Source organism: Tachypleus tridentatus, chromosome 10, assembly GCF_004210375.1.
Source record: "Tachypleus tridentatus isolate NWPU-2018 chromosome 10, ASM421037v1, whole genome shotgun sequence".
Taxonomy (NCBI): domain Eukaryota; kingdom Metazoa; phylum Arthropoda; class Merostomata; order Xiphosura; family Limulidae; genus Tachypleus; species Tachypleus tridentatus.
This window is the reverse complement of record NC_134834.1, coordinates 61,479,037-61,501,114: the sequence shown is the minus strand read 5'-3', so window position 1 is coordinate 61,501,114 and position 22,078 is coordinate 61,479,037. Positions and strand designations below refer to the sequence as shown.

Below are 22,078 nucleotides of genomic sequence, written 5' to 3'. Positions count from 1 at the left end.
ACAAGATTCCAGGTACTTTTAATAAAAAGGCGTATATAAATCAATAAGCAGCTACAATCCTATTAAAATACCATATGACTTCAGATTTAAAATTCAGTGCTTTCACCATTCAAAGATACTCACGTCGATAAGACTAGGAAATATAATTTTCTCCGCATTATGTTTTTCTTAAAATCCCTTTCTTTCTTTTTCAAATAATTTGTATTGCGGTTCTAAATATCAAAAGCTGGTACAGCATTGAAGTATTGGGATTAATAGTATCGCAAAAATAATGCAATAGTTTGTAATAATACAATTAAATTTTGATTTGCTCTTGGACTTTGTAGTTGTTGAGCGCAAAGTGCACAAATAAACTGTCTGTGTCTTATCCATTATAGGTTTCTAAATCTGAATTTTGTTTAGCATTGTAAGTTTTATCGTAGAACCACTAGAGAGGGGGCTAAAATATGTCATGTTATCGTTAAGCTTAAAACTACAGAAAAATCTATCTGTATTTTCATCATCGTGGGTATCGAAATGCGATTTTTCTCTTTATAAGCTACCGTAAAGCTGATTTTGTCTTTCTTTTTGAAAACGTTCTCCGATGGCACAGCGGAATGTCTGTGGACTGACAACCCTAGAAACAGGGTATCGATACCCGTGATGAGAAATACACAAATTGTATAGCTTTGTGTGTAACTACAAACAAACATTCTGAAAAAAAGGTTTCGCTGCATCACATAATTTCCCTAAATGTTACAGTTAATTTGGTAAGATAATTGATGGTAGAAAATTACTAAAATATAGATTTTTTTAAACAGCTATTATCCACTACCTAATGCACATACAGACCTGTGGGAGAGGTTAGTTGAACAAACATAGAAAATTACAAACGGTAAACAGAAATTTAAAAGAGTGATTTCTATTACAATAAAGAATATTATTTTGATAAATTGTGATTGTACAGAAATAAACTTCGTTTTGTTACTGTCTTTCCTTACCAACGGTATAAAAAAACAACAAAAAAAAACTGCTTGTATTAAAAGATTTTCATGTAACTTATATGGTAATTATGATACTACATGTGTATTACATGTCTCGGGTAAAATAAATACATCCAGCTAAATGTACTGGAATCATTCAGTATAATACGTTTGTCCCTTCTACATCTTTTGCAAGTTTAGCTACGATGCAATAATGCAATGTTTTGATAACTTCCTTGTAACCGGCATTAAATATCTGTGCTCTACTGCGGGTTAAAGTAGTTCTTCGTATTTCAAAGAGATCCAGATTTACCAACCAAGCTTTTCCATTTTCGTTTATACTTACACCAGGAGGAGATCTGTATCTCCCCCAAAACAAACAATTAGGACACCTATCTGTGGTATCCTAGTAGGTGTTCCAGGTTTAAACCTGTGCGAATATGAATATGAGCAGAGTTTCAACAATTGCACCCCAAGAATCCAGATCGTGATCATAGATACAAAAATTCCATGTCAGATTCGACCTCATCCACCCGGGAAGCCTACACATGGATATCCATCATGCTTTGGGTAGCATTCCGGAGGCTTTGTACTACCTACCTTTGTAAAGAGTTTACGCCACATATATGAAGACACCTCAGAGCTACTCCAAGTCCACTTGTCAATTTTTCCCTGATAACACCAGAGATGTTGGAAAAGTTAGCTGGATAAACATACAAAATTACAAACCGTAAACAGAAAGTTAATAGAAAATATTTTATATTATAATAAAAGATAATATTTTGATAAATTGGGTTTGTACAGAAATAAAGTTCGTTTTGCTACTCTCTTTCCTTATCAACGGTATAAAAAGAACTACTGCTTACATTAAAATATTTTCATCAACCAACTGAAATAGTTATTACACTAAATGTTTAAAAGAGACAAGGTATTCACTGAGTAAGCTAAGGGAGCAATCTATTCAGTAAGGCTAAATTTATTATAACACGAATAACAAAGGCAGTTTCTCTGTGATAAAATTCTGAAAATGTAGAGAAGTAATTAAAATATTTGTATATCGTCAACATTTCGGCCAAATGATCATCATTTGAACGATGTATACTCGCGGAAAGTATTCAAAAATTACAAACGGATCAAATAACAATTAGGCCTAACATTATTCAACTGTCCAGGCTTCTCTCAGTTCCTAGTTGTACCTAGTTACAGTTGTATAAATGATAATAAGGACGAGACGCTGTAAACCCTATATTTATTTATACGTAAGTCAATGGATTACTGCAATAAGCTACAGGAATTCTGTGACTTTTAAAGCATTAATAAAATTCGTACACACGTTTTCATATTTAAGTGTTAAGAAATACATTTTTCTTTAGCCCTATACTTTATTTCGCGATGACGAGAAACCCACTTCAAATAAAAATGTATTCTCTAGACGGCTCTAAAATAAAGTAGATAACAAAGTTTCGACCTTCTTGAGCTTAATCTGAAGATGATCGAAGAAGATCGAAACGTTGCTCTCTACTTTATTTTAATACCTATACGGGCCGTTTTGAAGATACAGGTATACTTTCTTTATTCTGATGACTACACTATCTCTATAAAGAAAGTATAATATCAGGAAATAAACAATTTCAATTTTTCCTTGATAGTGGTGCATATTTTCCTTTTTTTTATTAAGAAAAATTCGTAAACAATGATTTATATCGATACGAGTAAAATCATTTTTCATGTGCTTTTTATTTTCATATGGTGAAGATAGTATATAGACATTCATAGCATTCTAAGTAGTTCTGTTTATTCTTATTACTTCACACTTTTATAACTTATTTCAATCGTAATTGACATGTTTTGCAATTTGTTTCAACAGTATATAAAACCAAAATTAAGAGTAACAAATACTGTCATTTTCTGCTTTCGAAGTTCATATGTTATGCAGTGTTGTAGCCTACAGAGTGCGACTCTTCTCGTGTTATGTTCAAGGTTGATTGATTTTATGACAGTACAAAGTGCAATGTTAAACGTTCCTTATGGATAGTGTTTGTTGGGAGTGATTAAAGAGTAATTCCTCTAAGAAGAATAGTGAAAAAGATAATGCCAAACATTACTGAGCAATACAACTGAAGATTAGGCAGGCGTCAGCTTTTTCCAACGTTTTATGACATTTTTTTCACTTCAGTTGAGTATATAACTGGGAAGATTCGTTTGATGACAAGTTAACTGGATATTAGAAATCACTCCACATTTACAAGTAAATTTGTAGTGAACTTTACATAAAATAATAGCAACTTTCAAAACAAACATCTCTTAACATACAAAACAGAAATATAATGAAAAACGATATGCACATTTGAAGGATTACTTTTAATTGAAAACTACAACAGATATCTAACTGAAAACACTTCAGATAAAAATAAACATTAACAGCTGTTTGATGAAGTGGCGTTGCGTAAAGAAATAGATCATTTGAAAAAATAAAACAAGATATTATTTTGTTTCATGTTATCACATATGAATTAACTCCCGTACATAGATATGAACTTCTAACAGTTTTGTAGTTCTCAAGTATATGTCTTAACAATCTACTATATACGTGGCGCTGTTTTCTTAGTTAAATGTCAAGTGTTTAGCATACATTTCATTATGCTAAGGTTCTGTTTTTACACTTAATTTTTGACTAAAATATGTGTATGGCTTATACTTGTGGCTCATTGGAGGAGGAACGCTTTTTACACTTTCTGGAACTGGGAATCTATCATTGGTGATGATGAAAAAGAGAAAATGTTTGAAGTTTATTTTGATAGTGTTAATGTATGTTATATTGAAGTCAATATTCTATGTAAGTACCACCAATACTTCTTTTTGTAGAACAAAGCTACAAAATTGGCTATTTGCTCTTTCTTTATCGAATGGATTCGAGCCCCGGATTTTAGTTTTGGAAATCCGATAACTTCTTGTTGTTTCACTGTGGAACATCACTAATACAACTTGTTATAACTAAATTCTGATCAACTAGCTGTTACATATATCAATGAAAAATTCCAACGAATTCTTTTCACACTATCTATTGCCTGTTTCACTCGAATTTTCTTGTTGAGTGTTCTACAAATCTAATATGACAGATCCCCTGTTCACAGAGTAACGCGATTTTTAAAATATTTTTTTGGCTAGAAGGGAATGCCGACAATTCTGAAACAGATTTGCACAATTCATACAAGTTCTGACATGTTCCTCTTTAGTTATTCATAAAGTTCTTTGTGGAGAAGCATTTTATTCATGACAAATAATTAAAGTTTGTGATTGTTACATATAAAAAATTAATAGCGTATAGCAACTGCTTCTCTTTACTTTAGTGATATTTAAAAGCGTTATTTTAAATAAGAAGACCAAAGCAATAAAAATGCCACAAATAAAAAATAGACATTTGAAGCTAATGCACAAACTACTATATAGATAATGTAAGATTAGTACTAAGTATGATTTAGTAGTTTAGTGCGGTAATAAGGATTCCCACAGCTGTACAGATACACTGAGTATCTAATTTATCCTCTATTCACAAACCTCATAACTTCGCGAAACTAATACAATTAGAATAATTACGACGATAAATACAAACATCGTACTATTATTGTCATTCCACGGTCCATACTAGTTACAACAATGTAAATAGTATGTCCGCACTGTCCATAATAGTATGAATAATAATTGTTACAATATTAATATTTTATTAGTGCTGTAAAAATTGAAAAGGGAATTTTCCCTGTACACTAGAAAAAGTGGCTATAAAAATATCACCCTTATGAGTCCCATGGATAAATTAACTAATACGTATATATATTAAACATTAAAGATAACCTTGAGATGCGATTCAAGCCAAATAGACATGGTGTAACTAAAAGAACCTATATTACAATCAAAAGACACAAAATAAAAATAATATGCACACTTTTTCAATTATTGCTGTAATTGTTATAAAACTTATGTAATACAATTATTTCTGCACTTTGGAAATATTTTGCGAAGTCATGTCATTGAAAATCATTATATTAGGGCGTACAACTGAAAACCCTCTTCAGAAAGAAAATAATCCAGTTTACACTAAATTTTGCAAAATATAAATAATTAAGAAATAAGCGAATTTTTGCATAAAAATGAAGAATCTAATGAAAAAGGGAAAAAAATTCTACAAGATTAGCAATAAGCTTTTCGACGTTTGTTTTAGCTGTTTATTTCAACTGAATCATTAGTTACATTGTTTACAAATTTAAAAAATGCACTTAAACATAGTCTGTTATACTTTTGAATTTAAAGGAATTAATGCGTTACTGAGGAATCTACAAATTCAACTCGCCCGAATCATTATATTTAAAATGTTACACTGAAGACAAAATGTTCAGTTAAAATCACGTGACGACTGTTATTCCAATCAGCATTTAAATCACATTATGTTACTTAAAACTTGGCTCGGCATAGCCAGATGGTTAAGGCACTCGACTCATAATCCGAGGGTCGCGTGTGCGAATCCCTGTCACACCAAACATGCTTACCCTTTCAGCCGTGGTGGCATTATAATGCTTCGGTCAATCCCACTATTCGTTGATAAAAGAGTAGCCCAAGAGTTGGCGGTGGGTGGTGATGACTAGCTACCTTCCCTCTAGTCTTACACTACTAAATTAGGGACGGCTAGCACAGATAGCCCTCGAGTAGCTTTGTGCGAAATTCAAAACAAACAAACTTTCGTTGATGACTTCAAACTGAAAAGAATATATGTGAATTAATGTATATTATTATGCTGTGAAGTAAAACGGACTCAAAACTCCATAAACAAGATAAAGAATCATAGTAAGTTGCAATAATAATAACGTTTCTGTCAGTGTTTGGATGAACATGATAACGCGACCTATAAATCTAAAGGCCCTTAAAAATACCTATATTTTTTAAGTTATATAATGTATAAATACGAAAATTAATGTGGAAATCTAAAAGTTCCCAGAGATGCCTCGATTTGTTAGCAATTATACAGTGTATAAAGACGAAACTTATCCTACAAATCTAAAAGTTCCTAAAGATACTTGATTTATTAACAGTTATGCAATGTATAAATACGAAATTTTACAGATCGCTTTGTCATGTTAATGAAGATCTTAATTTGGTTTCAAATTCTGATATACGAGTAACTATTAAAACAAATATTTTTTTCTGAACTACAAACTTTTATTAAATAAGTGATTCTGAAAATAGCAAATTATTAAAAAATCCAATTTCCAATGACAGAAGTTTAAGCGCTGAATATTGTGCACACTCAGCAAGTTTGTTTGTTTTTTTAAATTTCGCGCAAAGCTACTCGAGGGCTATCTGCGCTAGCCATCCCTAATTTAGCAGTGTAAAATTAGAGGGAAGATAGCTAGTCGTCATTACTCACCGCCAACTCTTGGGCTACTCTTTTACCAACGAATAGTGGGATTGATCACCACATATAACGCCCCCACAGCTGAAAGAGCGAGCATGTTTAATGCGACAGGGATTCGAATCCGCGACTCTCGGATTATGAGTCGAACGCCTTAACCCTCCTGGCCATGCCGAGCTCACACTCAACAAATCCTGGTTGCTCTGGATCAGGTCTCCTGGTGGTTAAAAGGTAAACTTCAGGATTTTTCGCTCTAAACATTGTGTTTAGATACTCGAGATGCATAGAGCGCGTATAAACTCGTTTTGTGTTCGTTTGTGAAATTCGCGCAAAGCCACAGACCCACTATTTGTGCTAACCCTTTTTAATTCATGGCTACTAAACATGTCGCTAGTACCTTCCTCCAACTCTTGAACTCTTGTCAGACAATATGACAGGATTTCCCCGTCACTTTTATAGCGCATTAAAGGCCCCAAAATGCAGAGCGCGTTTTTGTGATAACAGGATGCAAACCATAAATTCTGAGCTTCATAGTCCCAACACGCTAACCGTTAAGCCACGTCCGGCTTAAGTCAAGTAATAATAAAAATTAAATGCTTATAAATATTGTAAATATAAGCCTTGATTTTACCTCTCTCATTCAGCAGAAAATATCAGCATAATAATAGCTGAATATGATATTGAAGTTGGCGTTCACCAAGTAATGAAAACAACACACACTCGCAAATAGTATTTTTTTTAGGTTTTTGTTAAAAGGCGTGTTTTATACTTTATTAACTTCCAATCTCGAAGCTTATATCGTTCTTCTGTTCCAAAACTGTCGTTACAAAACTAAGATAACACACAGTACTGAACTAAGAGCTGCAGAGATAAAACCGAGCCCTTTAAACTAACTTGTATTGTTAGTTTGTGAAAGTTTGCGAAAAGTACTATCTGCACGATTCGTACCTCATTTTAGTGTGATAAACTGGAGGGAAAGGAGTTAGTCAAAACCACAAACCACAAACTCACCTATGAAACGTGGGATTGACCATGACATTAAAACGTTCCTCATGGCTGAAAAGGTAAGCATATTGTGTAACGGAATTTGAACTCGTGACTTACAGATTGCGAAGAAAGTGACTTAACCGTCCCGCCAAACTTAGTTTTGGGTTGTAAATTTTTATCAGATAATTGGTAACCATTCAACTGTTCTGTGTATGCACTGATGCATATTATACCAGTCTTAGCAAACGTCAATAAGTATTTTCATAATATTCAAGTGTGTTTTTTTTCCGCAATCTAAACTAACCTGGTTATAACATCAATTTAAAAAAAAGTAAAAGTAACTTGTATTTTAAAAGGAAAAGAAAAAATTACGGCGTAAAATTTTTTTTCTTCTTCCTGAAGCAATGAAATTTTTGTTGGTTTGTTTTTTGAATTTCACGTAAAGCTACTCAAGAGCTATCTGCACTAGCCTTCCCTAATTTAGCAGTGTAAGACTAGAGGGAAGGCAGTTAGTCATCACCACCCACCGCCAACTCTTGGGTTACTCTTTTACCAACGAATAGTAGGATTGACCGTAACATTATAACGCTCTCACAGCTAAAAGGGCAAGCATGTTTGGTTCGACGGGGATTAATGAAATGTTTGTGAACAAAAACTATAAGTTCAAGTGAAAATACATATCTCACTGTAATTTAGAAAAAATCTGGTTCGTCAGGAATATTGTATTAATTGAAATTTCAAATAGAACTAAGAAATTTCTTCCAAAATTTAAATACTGGGTGAACGTTTCAAAAGAGACGTACGAATTGTCATATCAAAAACTTTAACTTTAAACAAATATATTGTGAAATTAGAAATGAAGGATAAGGAGTAGACATAAGACATTATTTGAACTTTGAAATATTTGACAATAGGCAAATGACTATAGTGTGTATTACCAACTGAAGAGCGAATTTTAATCGGGTGACATTTTAGAGTGCTCTCTTCATTCTACGTTCTGTGGTCTTTTTTGTAAATTAATTAATTATCTCAAATATAAATGATAACATATATAAGTTTTGGAAATGAGCAGCTTATACATACACGGTAGTTCCTCTCGTCTATTTACAAGCAACTCATGTCTATAAATTTATGTTCAGTAAAAAGGAATTATTCTTCTAAGATGTTTTAATTTAGTATTAAAATAAAGTTTCTATCACTGAATTTATTTAAATATTCACTGAAGACCTCATCTAGGCGATATTTGTTTCGAATGCACCTTTTTGATAACATTCTTTTAACAAAGGCGTTGATGATACATCAATACATAGACACTTGCTGTAAACTGATGAGTATTGTGCGAAGTTCTCGAATCTGATCATGTTGTGAGTGCGAACATTCCTCTAACAATACTGAAGTTACAAACTTTTCAGTTGGCAAAAGTTTACTGTTCATTTTCTAAAAAACTTTTAACATTACCTGATATTGAAAAAAACTTTGCAATTTTAGAAAGTGTGTTTTCCCGATATTATCTGGAAATACGAGAGTCAGCTTCCAGTTTTTCTCTTATAGAAATATAAATATTTCTTGCTCCAACTTTCTTAAATATTGATATTCCAAGCATATTTGATACATCCACAAATGAGACTAAACGTTGTCCTGCTATACTTCCAGATATAGCAGCTGTCTGTTATTTATATTGTTTTTTATGCACTGTTGTTTCCCAAGATGTTTTCCTAGCTGTTTTCAAGCATGAGTCAAAAACGTTAAAGAGCTTACATATATCTCAATGAATGAATATTTGAATAGTATTCTCTTCAACTGAATAAACGAATCATAAGCTCCAGAGACATGTCAGTAAATTTGTTTTTTGTCTGCAAACTTTCACACTTTTGGAGCTATAAGAATTCAATGTGAATGTGAATTCACTGTGGTCTAGATGTATCCTGCCAATGTGGTGCCATGAAATGAGGATAAAACCCGCCTGGAACGTTACTCAGGCATAATAGGATCTTGATATATGTTTTCAGAGTCACAAAATCAAAACCTGGCACCAGATTTTGCGTTACCGGCTCTTCCTGGAGATTCTGTGGTCGCCATACTTGAAACTGTATTCGTACCCCACCTCACAAGCTAAAAGAACCAACCGTAACATATGTACTCAAGTAGTACTAAGAAGGGGCTCCTTAACAGGTGTGGACTCCTTGGAGTAGTTACAGAAGGAAATGTGGAGCTGGGTCGGTACTCTTCGAGACCTCTGTGAATGATAAAGGCGATTTAAAACCTCGCAACTGAAGCGCGGCTATATTAAAATAGTCCACAAAACATAATTGGATTATTTTGGCCGTGGGCTTGATTGCAAAATTGAACAAATTTATATAGAAGGAAGCATTTTAACACGTTTAATGAGTTCTGAATCACAATGAATATTAATGCATGCGTGTCGTCACAATTTTCTTAGGGATTAATTTTGTTCGCGATGCGTCTTTATTACATATATATATTATAAACATAAAATTGAACATGCAATCTTCATATTTCGGTAATGAACAAATTACTGTGAATTAAACATTTATGCTAATGTTCAAAATAAACTGCATACAATTTGCTCACTAACTAACTGGTGTTTATGTGTTAGGAACAATTATACAAATATAAGTCCTTCTATAAGAGTCATTTTGCACGTTATAATGGGGAACCACGATAATGGTTCATAATAGAGATCGCAAAGAATTGCTGAAAAATCTCTAATCGAATATCCAGGCAAAGATCACCTTAAACAGCAAAGATTCGAAAAAAACAACACTTTAAAACCTTTACTATTGATTGATAAGGCTATATACACACAAAACTTACACAAAAGCATGCATGTTAGATTTACAAGGAAAATAAATCTGCTCAAATCAGTCCAGTTGTCTTCTCAGTTTTCTCTTACAAAATCGGTTTGATACATTACATCCAAACCTTTTGTAGAACATTATATGAGGTACTAGGGAGGTCGTACAAATATTGACAAAATTACTCGTTTCATCTATATTTTGCATAAACCAAAAAACATCATAATTCTAGCAAAAACAATGTCATCATTATACCTCGAAGTACAGGGTGAAACAGGAATTACAAGCTAGTAACAGATAAACATTACATGAAGATGTAGATACTCAATGCTTTGTACACTATACAATCGGTGTCTTTAGAGAGTTAGCCCATATGTTATCTATGAAGTGAAGGGGTAAAAAAAATCGACACACCTAATATCAAATTTTGTTACATACATTCGTAGAACAATTGCTTTAAAATACATGAGGGTTTGAAGCAATGTTTTATACGTATGTCTTTTATTTAAAAAGGTTGTTTTTTATTGGTAAAATTTTATAGGTGCTTAATGGAGGCTGTGTCTTAGTTCAGACATATATTTGTCTATTGCTATGCATTATATATAGATAATTTAGTTACACAGAAACTATAAATTCTCATTACGTTCTCAAACAAATCTCACTGACAATATCCAGCTGTAGTTCTACATTTGACATCTCGAACTATTATGATCAAATAGTCTAAAGCTACAGCAAATCATCATGAGCCGTATCAGTTATGCTACTAGCTACATTCGTTATCATTACAATGCATAAAGTTAGCTACAATATCAAGTAATCCTTTGCACGTAGTTGAGAACAAAAAAAGCAAACAAGATAAATAAAAAATTGGGAATTTAGAAACGTGCCAATAGAAATCTTATAAAAGTAAGGAAACAAGACTAGAAAAACTGTAAACATTATTAACTCAAATGGCCTGGCATGGTCAGGTGTGTTAAGGCGTTCAACTCGTAATCTGAGGGTCGCGGGTTCGAATCCCGGTCGCACCACACATGCTTGCCCTTTCAGCCGTGAGGGTGTACAATGTTACGATCAATCCCACTATTCATTGGTAAAAGAGTGTCCGATGCAGTTTTGTTCAAGTTATAATATTTTCAGACAAAACTGATTTTTTGACAAGTATCTGAGAGATACGATAATAAAACAAACATGAAATTTAGGGAGTTAAAAACTTTTATGATTTTTTTTAGTGTGAGAAATAACGCGGTTGGAGAAGTTTTGAAAGAACAAAACAAAAACACATAACAAAATGAAATCTTTATTAAACTAAAAACACTTTTGAAGTGTAGTGCGTATGTCTTTATTTGCGCACACAGGTTTACGGTCGATAATTCTACTACAATGTGTTTATTCCTACAGTTTTCATTCTCTCTGGATTAATATCTGCAAAACCGAAATGTGGCCTCTACTTGAAAATATTCTCAAGGAATTACACTAAGAAAGGGCATTTGGATTTCAAAAGCATAAACTCAATTTGTTTGTCCACTTGATAGAGTCACTTTGTGACCTTTATCTCTCACATTATACGCTGGGTATAATCTACATTTATTGATTCGGCCAGAAATGGATATTGTACTTTCAATATCCTCTTGAACAGAATATACATAATCTACAACACAGGACAAACAAATAAACAAAGTAACAAAGCGCGACAATTTCAGTTTTTTCTGTACTATGTAATTACGCTAAAACTGCATATAAATTAGATTAAACAAAAATGTTAGAAATATTTATACCACTAAAGGAAGTAGAAAATATATGTTATGTTATGTTTGAATTTCACGAAAGGGAATTTTTTTCAATACAAAATTTCTGCCAATTCTGACTCATATGTTATGATACACATTAAATATAATATATTATACGATACGTGTTGTGTAAAATTTTATGCTATACATTAGATGTCTAAAACTTAATCAGTCCTGTAACACGTTTGAATTGAAAGTGTGTATCTGGACTGGTTAACCTGATGTTGTTGATTTACGCTTACCTGTATCTACGTTGATAATAAGTCTGGAAACGTAAAAAAAATATGATTCCAAAATACCTTTGGTAAAAATTTCGTAAACTACCTGCTCCAGAATTTAATGTTAAAGGAATAAAATACTTATCCGTTTGTGTATTGCTGTGAATTACATATACTTAGTTCTAATAATGATCAATTAGATATATACATAAAATATTATAAAAACAATATTTTATGTTCCTTTAGTACGCAAGTTTTTCAAGACTACTTGTAGTATTATGAGCACTAAAAACTATGCTTATTATTGACAATAGATCCATTATATATTATTCTATTTTAAAATTTATCGAAATGAACACTATGCTCATATCTATTTCCTCCTCTCTCTGCATGCATAAACTATTCATATGCTTGGTTTTAACACATGAGACATGAGAACACAAGATTACAGAACACGCCTAGCCTGCATCCTAAAAACCACCATTTTGAGGCCAACATGTGCGAGTTCACATATTTTATCAGAAACTTCTACCGCGGTTCAGGAGGACCATTATAACACTCCTTCTCATGTTTGCCCTAAAATCTGAATTATATATCACAATAATAAAATAAGCCTTCACTGACAAGAAATATGCCTCAAGACATCAAGCTCAAGCAGCTTTAGACAGATATCCAAGTCAGAACACGCTCAGCTAAACTAAAATCAATCAAACTCATAAGTATTCAAATCCAGATCCTGCCCAGTTTGTACTTCAAAGAAGGACCTAAAAATTGCACGATCTAAGCATATTAAACCAAGCTACTCACACACTCTCAAAATAACTTTGAAACAATGTGAATATGTAGAAGGAACTAACAATACAAATCCGAATACCAAAAAAACGTACAAAAAATGATCAGCCTGTACAACTCCTTGCTACTTCGAACGACGAGGTAACTAACCTAAAAGAAAAGTTTTATTACATTTTTATCACTAACCAGTGTTACACTAAGGAATTTCTATGAAAACTAGAATGTTGATAGTTTTACATAAATATAGCCCCCTCATACGGTCTTACAACGCTAGAAACCGGGTTTCGATACCCGTGGTGGACAAAGCACAGATAACCCGCTGTGTAGCTTTGTACTTAATTTCCTCTAGTATAACTATTGAATAGTAACGATCAGGAAAGTGACGAAGGCAACAATAATAACTTTGAATATACAAAACGAAAACTGTTTAATTATAAGAAAGCATTTGATAATTAACTAAGTATGGGTTTTTGAAGTCCAACGACAAGTCGACATAACCCTTTCGCACGGGGCTATTTGTATCTGAGCTTCATGGCAGTAAGTACGTTTTCTACAAACAAACAACGAATTCAACAGAAATTTTTGTTCTTTTCATAACCACAGGCCGTTTGAATTTTAACACAAATCGGATATCTAGTCTTGACATAGACTGTCTGGTGTGTATGTTTTTTAATTGCTTAACATATACTTATAATATTGAGAATCTATCAATAAAACCGACGACGTTAGTTTTTATTAGTTTAGTGGGGTCAGTGGGAACTCCTTTTTCACAAGGTTAAGGCTGAAAAATTAAAAACATTCCACGAAACTTTATACAACAGTTACAAAAGATCAAACATATATATATACACTATGAAAGCTTGAGATACGTTGTATTTGCATAAGATATACGTATGTTTTATTACAATATTTCTTAGCTGACAACAATCTAATACAGACAACTTACTTCATTAAAGATGTTGGAGACAGTGTTATGTTGTTATCGACTTATTATTTATATTCTCAACCAAGTATGCCTACAGATAATTATACTCTTCTTTCTATCTCTTCCTTCTAGTCTTATATAATCTATGAACAGGCTACATTTTCTACCAAGGATACGTTAGAAACTATATATGCTCAGTAACACCTTTGCAAGACATCGGCGAAGATTCTGCGTTGCAGTTTCATGCGAGTATGTAGTGAAGGTAGTAATCCGTACTCGCTACCTACGTGGGACGTGTTCAAGTTACAGAAGAATTTGAACTTGATATAAATACACTGTTCCAGAAAAGTTAAAGTTTTTTTTTTTAAAAAGAAAAAAATCCATTCAAGCAAAGTGTTGATTTTCTGTCTCTGGGAAGTAAAGTTTATGAACAGTTGTGGAAATTATTCGTTCCTTTTATTATTTTCATTTAATCCTATTAGTTGTTGTTGTTGTTTTGGATTAAGCACAAAGTTATACAATGGACTATCTGTGGTCTGCCCATCACGGGTATCGAAACCCGTATTTTAGCATTGTAAGTCCGCAGACATACCACTGAGTCACTGGGGGGCTAATCCTATTAAGAATCACATACTGCTGAAATGTCAAAATATTTGTCTGTAATTACAATGAAAGATACAAAACATTTTGCTGTTTTAGTGAGGACAAAAACATAGTTCTTGTAAAAATTATATTTTTCTGTTTTGTTTAATTTTGAATATTTTTTGTTCTTAATTATACAAAAATGTATTTTGCTGTTGTTAAAAGTGAGTCTATTTATCATTTATTTTAACTCAAAGCTACACAATATACTATCTGAGATTTATCCATAAAAAGAATCGAGTGTATAATTTTAGAGTTCAAAGCATTTACCAGAATTTTCATAGACAGTATGTAGAGTTTGTTTACGTAGAGTTATCATCACACTGACAATGTTTTTTAAACTTGCCTCGAATTTTCTCACTTTTCGTCAAGTGTTGACAAAAATTAAGTGGACTTAATTCAACAAATGTAAAAACAGTATCATTTCAACACTTTTAAATTTTCTAATAGTCGCAGCCAGAACGAAAATATATATCTGTTTGAACCGAAAATGAGAGAGATTTGAAGTGTTTAAAAGTCTTTCACCACGTGATTCGTTATTATATTTATGTAGATATTATTGAATGATATTATAAAACACATAATGAAAAGTTAAAGCAAGTTTAACTCAAAATGTGTAGCAATTTAACATCGTAGACTAGATTACAACCTAACTTCCTCCCCTACCCACTCCATTAGCTCATTACAATACTAAAATTGAAATTAATTTTTTTAAAGAAGACACAATACATATATAGCATCTTTTTTGAAGATTTTTTCGTGATAAGAAACAATAGCAATTGAAACATACACTAATTGCAATACAATTTCACTGATCTTCAAAACTGAGTTTTAATTAGTTTATTATCTCGTTACACAAGTTTGTGTATTTCATTTTTATAAAAGATAAAATTGTTGACTAAAATACTTTTCTCCTAATAGAAACAAACAAGCAAAAAGTTTATTATTTCTTTTAGCTACCGCATGCCTTTAAAATCAACTTAACCTTGCTACACGTGACTTGATTTCTATAAGAATTTTAGGCCAATTAGTGTCCATGTCTCGCTGGTTTTCATTGTTTAACCTATAATTTATCTTTACTGCATGTCTCATTGCATTAAATTGATTTAAGACATTTCTAATCAATTCAATATAAGTTATTTTTCCGCTTTGGAAACACTCGTTGAAATAAATGTAATATCTTGCGTTTTAAATAATTCCATAAAAATGCTCAATATTTTTCATCAAATCACATTGACATTACACTCTGATCTCTTAAGGCCTGAATTTTTATTTATTTATTTTTTAAAAACATCATCTTAAATTGCAGAAGATATAAGAAAAGCAGCTTTTAGCAATCTCACTTTCATCTCAAATAAGGAAATGTTTTGTTGTGTCGTTAAACCACTTGGAAATTTGTTTTCAAATTAATTTTTACCAAGGTACTAAATGTGAAATTTGAATTATTTTAAAATCAAACATAAAAATGGAAAATCTGAAACATAACAAATGTATGTTTATTCATAAAAAACTAAGTGCTTTGAAATGAGAGACAAATAATAGCAATTCTTAAGTTCTGTTATTCTGTCTTACTGTCTGACAAAAGTTGATAGTTGATGGTGTAAACATCCTTGTATCTAGTCACTTGGTTTATGGATGGCAAGCGTATATTAACTCTCGTGTAGCTCTTTGCGAAATTCCACAAACGAAGTACTTTAATTTAAAAGAACGAAAAATAAAAAATAATCGTCAACAACAACAAATATCTTGTCATTCCTCGAGTAGCTTCGCGCGAAATTCAAAACAAACAAACATTCTTCATAAAGTGCTTGCCCTTTCGTAATTGATGTTTTAGCTTATAAAGTGCTCTAACAAAGCTCACAACGAACGAAGTTTTTCTAATGTAACTAAGTCTCAGATGAAAAAAGTTTCTCTTACTTGAAATTATTAAAAACGTCTTCAGATTATTATCTAAGTTGTATCTATGTAATGGTTATTATAACATCAGCTTTACATGGTAAAGATAGTCCTTTCACGTGGCATAGCTCAATAGCACTCAAAGTGAGAATACTTATGTCTGATCTTCAAATTATTGTTTTGTTACTCTGTCTGTACAAACTGGAGCCCCATCATGTATGAATACGCTGGTGTGTGTCTGACAACTGGTCGTTTGCCTTGATCGAGAACTGTAATGTATCGAACAAGAGTGCCCATATTTTTGCAAATTACCAGTTGTGAACGTCCACTTATAATTGACAAAGAAACTTCTGTATTTTGTCTTAAGTTGCAGAAGATTCAATCAAAGTTGCTGGATGATTGATGTCAAACCCAAGTGCGTTTGCTCTCAGGGTATTTTACAAACCTAAAATTCTTAGAAAAAGAAATGTCCTGAAGGCCACCAGAGGGTGCTAGTATCTGTGATGTTCTTTATTTTATTACTTGGAGTGAGGAATGGCTTTCTGTTTCTACTCTGCTCATTCAAACCCTGAAGAAATTTCTGATCGTATTGAATCACATTTGCACTTTACCTATAAGAGTAGCAACTGTTTGTCATAAGCCATTCTACACGTCTTTTAGCTCACTGGGACTGCATGATCACTTTGGAACTGTGGATAGCAGTATTATAAGTAACCACCTTCCTATCGGCAAACTATGTGACCTCGTTAATTTCCGAGATCTTTACATGCTTAACATGATTGTTGTTTACCCGAAAGAGAATCAAAAGCTGTCAAAAAAATTACCTGTTTTAACCATTCGCACCACAATACAGTAGTGTGTTCTCAACCAGTTAGTAGATACTAAAATTACATCACATAAAGGACGCTTAACAATGCAATTTGTGCTGTTGTGACTTTAGTCAAACATGCGCATGCCAAGAATCATGAGAATAATTATGCACTCTGTAGGCTACTTCACAGCATAACATAAGAATTTCAAAAGCAAGAAATAAAAATATTTGTTACTCTTAATTTTATTTTTATTTATTCTTGAAACGGAACATTTTTGTGGATCCTACGGAAGTACATCCAGTATACTGTGTTATCTTTATCCACCTACACCTGTATTTATATGTCGGATTATTTGTTTATGACGTCATGAACGTGGTTGATTTGCATTCTGTGGAGCGTTTAATTAATTTAATGGCAGGCTGTGCATACTTTTTAAAATATAAGAACACGTAATGAACTTTTAACGCTTGCAAAATTTACCTCTAAGATTATGGGAAGTAATATAATTTTTCATTGTGTGATACAGAACGCGTATTCCGACAAAGCATGATTATTTAATGTCCAAATTTCTTAACAATGAATAGGTCATTGATGAGACGATTAAAGCTAAATTAACTAGTGAAACATTTAGTTGCCACAGTTATAACTCACACCCATACAGCTAGTTTCGATATATCACCAGAACATTTCTCCCATGATCGTTAGGTAATTTAGAATAATTCCCAAGAAAATATACCTAAACCTGACGGCCAAATTGAAAGATGTTCGATTTAGTTTGCCATCTTACAACTCTGGAGCAATGACCTGTATTCTTCAACGATCTTCTATCTTGAGTCATGATAAGTTGTTTGCTTTCATTTGCTTTCAAGACTCAAGCTGAAGTTCTAATATTCTTAAAACTTCTATTTGAATTAAAGTGATTGTGGTAGTTGCGAAGTAAAATAATGGTTCTTTATTCTCTTTTGCCTCTTAGTGGCACAGAGAAATGTCTGAGGACATACAACCCTAAAAACCAGGTTTCGATACCCGTGGTGGGCGGAGCATAGATAGCCCATTGTGTAGCTATGTGCTTGGTTCAAAAACAAACAATAACATATCTATTCTTTCTTAGGTAGAAATTTTTTCTGCTCGACATATTTGATGTATTAAAAGTAATATTTTGTAAAAAGAATTAAATCGTAATATTAATTAAAGATGGAAATACAAGGTTCTGCATATTTTATTGCCAAACTGTCTAGTAAAGTATTCAAATGTGCGACCACACATAATTATTTCTGTTTTGGGCCCGGCATAGCCAGGTGGTTAAGGCGAGCGACACGTAATCCGAGGATCACGGATTCGAATCCCTATCGCACCAAACATGCTTCTCCTTTCAGTCGTGGGAGCGTTATTATGTGACCGTCAATCCCACTATTTGTTGGCAAAAAAGTATCCCAAGAGTTGGTTTGCGCTGGGTGATGATGACTAGTTGCCTTCCCTCTAGTCTTACACTGCGAAATTAGGGACGGCTAGCGCAGATAGCCCTCGTGTAGCCTTGCACGAAATTCTACAACAAACAAACAGGCATTAAGGGCACGCCCATCTTGTCATATTTGTTATTACTTAATACGCTAGTAGATCGGTAAGTTTACGGCTTTACAACGCTAAAATAAGGAGGTTCAACTCGCCTCGGTGGGCTCAGCAGATAGCCCGATGTGGCTTTGCTATAAGAAAATACACACACATTACTAAATTTGCAATAAGGAAAACGAAAAAACAAACAAAATTCTATGTTGATTTAAAACGCGTGTAAAGATGGCGCTTCATGTAAATTCTTATTTAAAGATGATTCCAATATGGTTGAACCTCGGGTTTTTAAAAACATAGAAGCATTTTAATACAAAATCCACCAATTTATGGAAAAAAATAAAAGCATTTCCAACGGAACTGATACGTACTAACTTTTTTTTTGGAACACGTTAACAGAGTTACTGTTGTACAACTAATAACAATAAAATGTACTGTAAACAAAATATGGTTTATCTTCAAAAGGTATGATTTTTGTTGTATTGTTTTCACATCAATTATTTGGATGTAATAGGTCTGACATAACATGTATTACACAAAATTTCTGTAGATGTGTTCATGTAAATTGGATTTTATGGTTGATTATGAGTTTTTCAATTCGAATATTGTTCAGAACATTTATTTATAAAGAATTGAAATGTTATTCAGTTGCAATTTCTGAAACAATAAATGTATTTTGATTGGTTAAATAAATGCACTCAGTAAACACATAACAAAACGTTAAATCTGGCAGCTAACGACGACTTTGTAAGAACGATACAGTTTATGTTGTGTGTGTGATCTGTTTAAAAAGGCTCGCGAAATATCCACATATGCAGACTGCCAAAGACTACTGCTTACACGTTTTATTAGTCAATTTAGCCTCCATATTCAGTTTCACCACGTGGTTGCACTAAAGGTTTCAACAAAAGCAAAATCACTGACACTCAAATAGAACAAGAAACGTTTCATTCCCAAGTGATATTATTTACAAATAGATTACCATTAATTTTAATCCAATAAGTACAAGTACATTTGTATCGCTTTTAAGTGGGATCGGTTTCATAGAATAAGAGCTACCATTTAACAAGAACCTTTCCCTATCCACCAATAACCGATTTTAGACATTCATTTTTACGTATATAAGTTGGATATGTCGTAGAAGCTCACCTTTTCAGCCGTAGGGGCATGATGGTCAATCCCACTATTCATTGGTAAAAGAGTAGCCCAAGTGGGTGGTGATGACTAGCTGCCTTCCCTCAAGTCTTACACAGCTAAATTAGGGATGACTAGCGCAGATAGTCCTCGTGTAGATTTGCACGAAATTCAAAACAAACTAAACCAATGTCGAGTAAGTATTTGTGTACATGTGATTTTTGTCTCTTTCTCAGATGGAGTTCGTTCTTGATTATTGTACTGTTGCCTGGAGAACATTAAGATATTTTGCTACCGACCTTTTGGTTTATAGGTTACTATACGCCATTTTTACAAGGCTGGAATATAACTTATTAAAGGTCTCTTTCCATAGTCCTGGTGTCTCAATTTGATCCACGTTTTTCAATGCCATTAAAAACAACTGATAATTTCTTCTTGGAAGTTCTAAACCCCCAATCTCAATATACATTTATGATCTAAGTGTTTCAATGTTTTGTGTTAAAAAAAAGCAGTTATATATTCTTCTCAAAAGAGATAAATTTTCTGTGGCCTTGCACTACCTTTAAACCACCAAACAAAGGCAAAATGTAGTTTTCAGATACATTCAGTTTCATTGCCTACTGCACTTCAAAAGCATGAACGTATGTTCCATTATCAGGTAAGTCACCGCTATATACGTCGAGTTATTAGCACTTTTTTCGCTACCTTCACGGAAATCACAATAAAAAAGCTTGTGAACTACTGATGAGAGCTTTTACAAGTCTAATCTTTCTCACAGCACAATCCACAACGTATATTGAGTTGTATAATAGAAAAAGGGACCAAGGCAGCCAACACAGTAGTTACAAATGGTTTCACTGCGGTACAATTTGGCGCTGCAGGACAAACAACATGGTAGCTACAAACTGCGCATTTAGTCTAAGGTAAATGGATACAATAGAGATCACGCGTATTTAATTTTTGTTAAATACTTTCCAGGTAATAATAAAAAATCTTTTATTTCACACAATATTTTGTCGTTGAGGCCTCCTCGCGACTTGCAATATAAGAAATGTTTGGAATTTTTTGTTTGTGTTTTTTAGTTTTGAGATATTTTTTTCCAGCTCATATTACTCTTTGTTTACTTTCGAAACAAAGTTAGCGTCTTTCGCAAGAGTAACTTAGCGTTGCACTAAAGGTTTATGACGTTTTTGAGATGACTGTTTGGTAGGCTATTGGAACATATTTTCATAGATAAACTAGAGTGCTTTTATGTTGTTTAATGCACGGGAAGTTGATAGCTTACTTTTATACACAATTGGTATGCGTTTATTTCTTCAGGATTGTTTCTTCTTTTACGTTAAGCCGCTTTTGAAACAGTGGGCGTGTTATTTTTTTCTTTATTTTTTTTACAATAGTATAAATCTCTGACATCTTGTAGAAAAGTTTTAATGAAACATTATATGTTTATTCTTAGAAGAGGCCCGGCATGGCCAAGCGTGTTAAAGCGTTCGACTCCCCATCTGAGGGTCACGGGTTCGAATCGTAGTCGCACCAAACATGCTCTCCCTTTCAGCCGTGGAGGCGTTATAATGTGACGGCCAATCCCACTATTCGTTGGTAAAAGAGTATCCCAAGAGTTAGCGGTGGGTGGTGATGACTAGCTGCCATCCCTCTAGTCTTACACCGCTAAATTAGGGACGGCTAGCGCAGATAGCCCTCGAGTAGCTTTGCCCGAAATTCAAAACAAACTTGCTAGAATATTTTTCTTGAATAAACTAAATTACTATTTTTGTTTTCCGAACTACGATGCTATGCTAATTTAACACTTTTTGAGTTATTTTATTTACAAATGATTTACATATACCTGAATTCAGAGTTATAGAAATTCATTATAATATATGAAAAAATATTTCCTCTTATCAAAGTAACAGTTTTGGGTATTTCATTATCTGTAGTACCTCTTATGACATAAAAGCTGACCAGCCTCTGCATTTCTAAAGAACTATAGAAGTAACGGGTTTGGAACAGGACAAGTGGTCAAACAAAAATACGGTTTTCTTCCTGACACATAGTCATTGTTCTAAGTACTTAAAGACTAGTCGTTTTCTAATAATATCATACATTTGACAAAGACTTTAGAAACTGACCAATAAAA

At 33.0% G+C, this 22,078-nt stretch overlaps 1 protein-coding gene across 2 annotated transcripts in view; it reads left to right on the top strand.

The window, feature by feature from the left end:
* LOC143228086 (neurotrophin 1-like) overlaps positions 1-22,078 on the top strand; it is a 44,254-nt gene that overhangs the window by 6,102 nt on the left and 16,074 nt on the right. The window contains exon 2 of one of the 2 annotated variants that reach the window (XR_013015182.1): positions 14,024-14,334. The exons of the other annotated variant lie outside the window; for it this stretch is intronic. The gene's annotated coding sequence lies outside the window, so the exon portion shown is untranslated. Of the gene's footprint in view, positions 1-14,023; positions 14,335-22,078 lie in introns of those variants that run through there. 2 annotated transcript variants of the gene reach the window in all.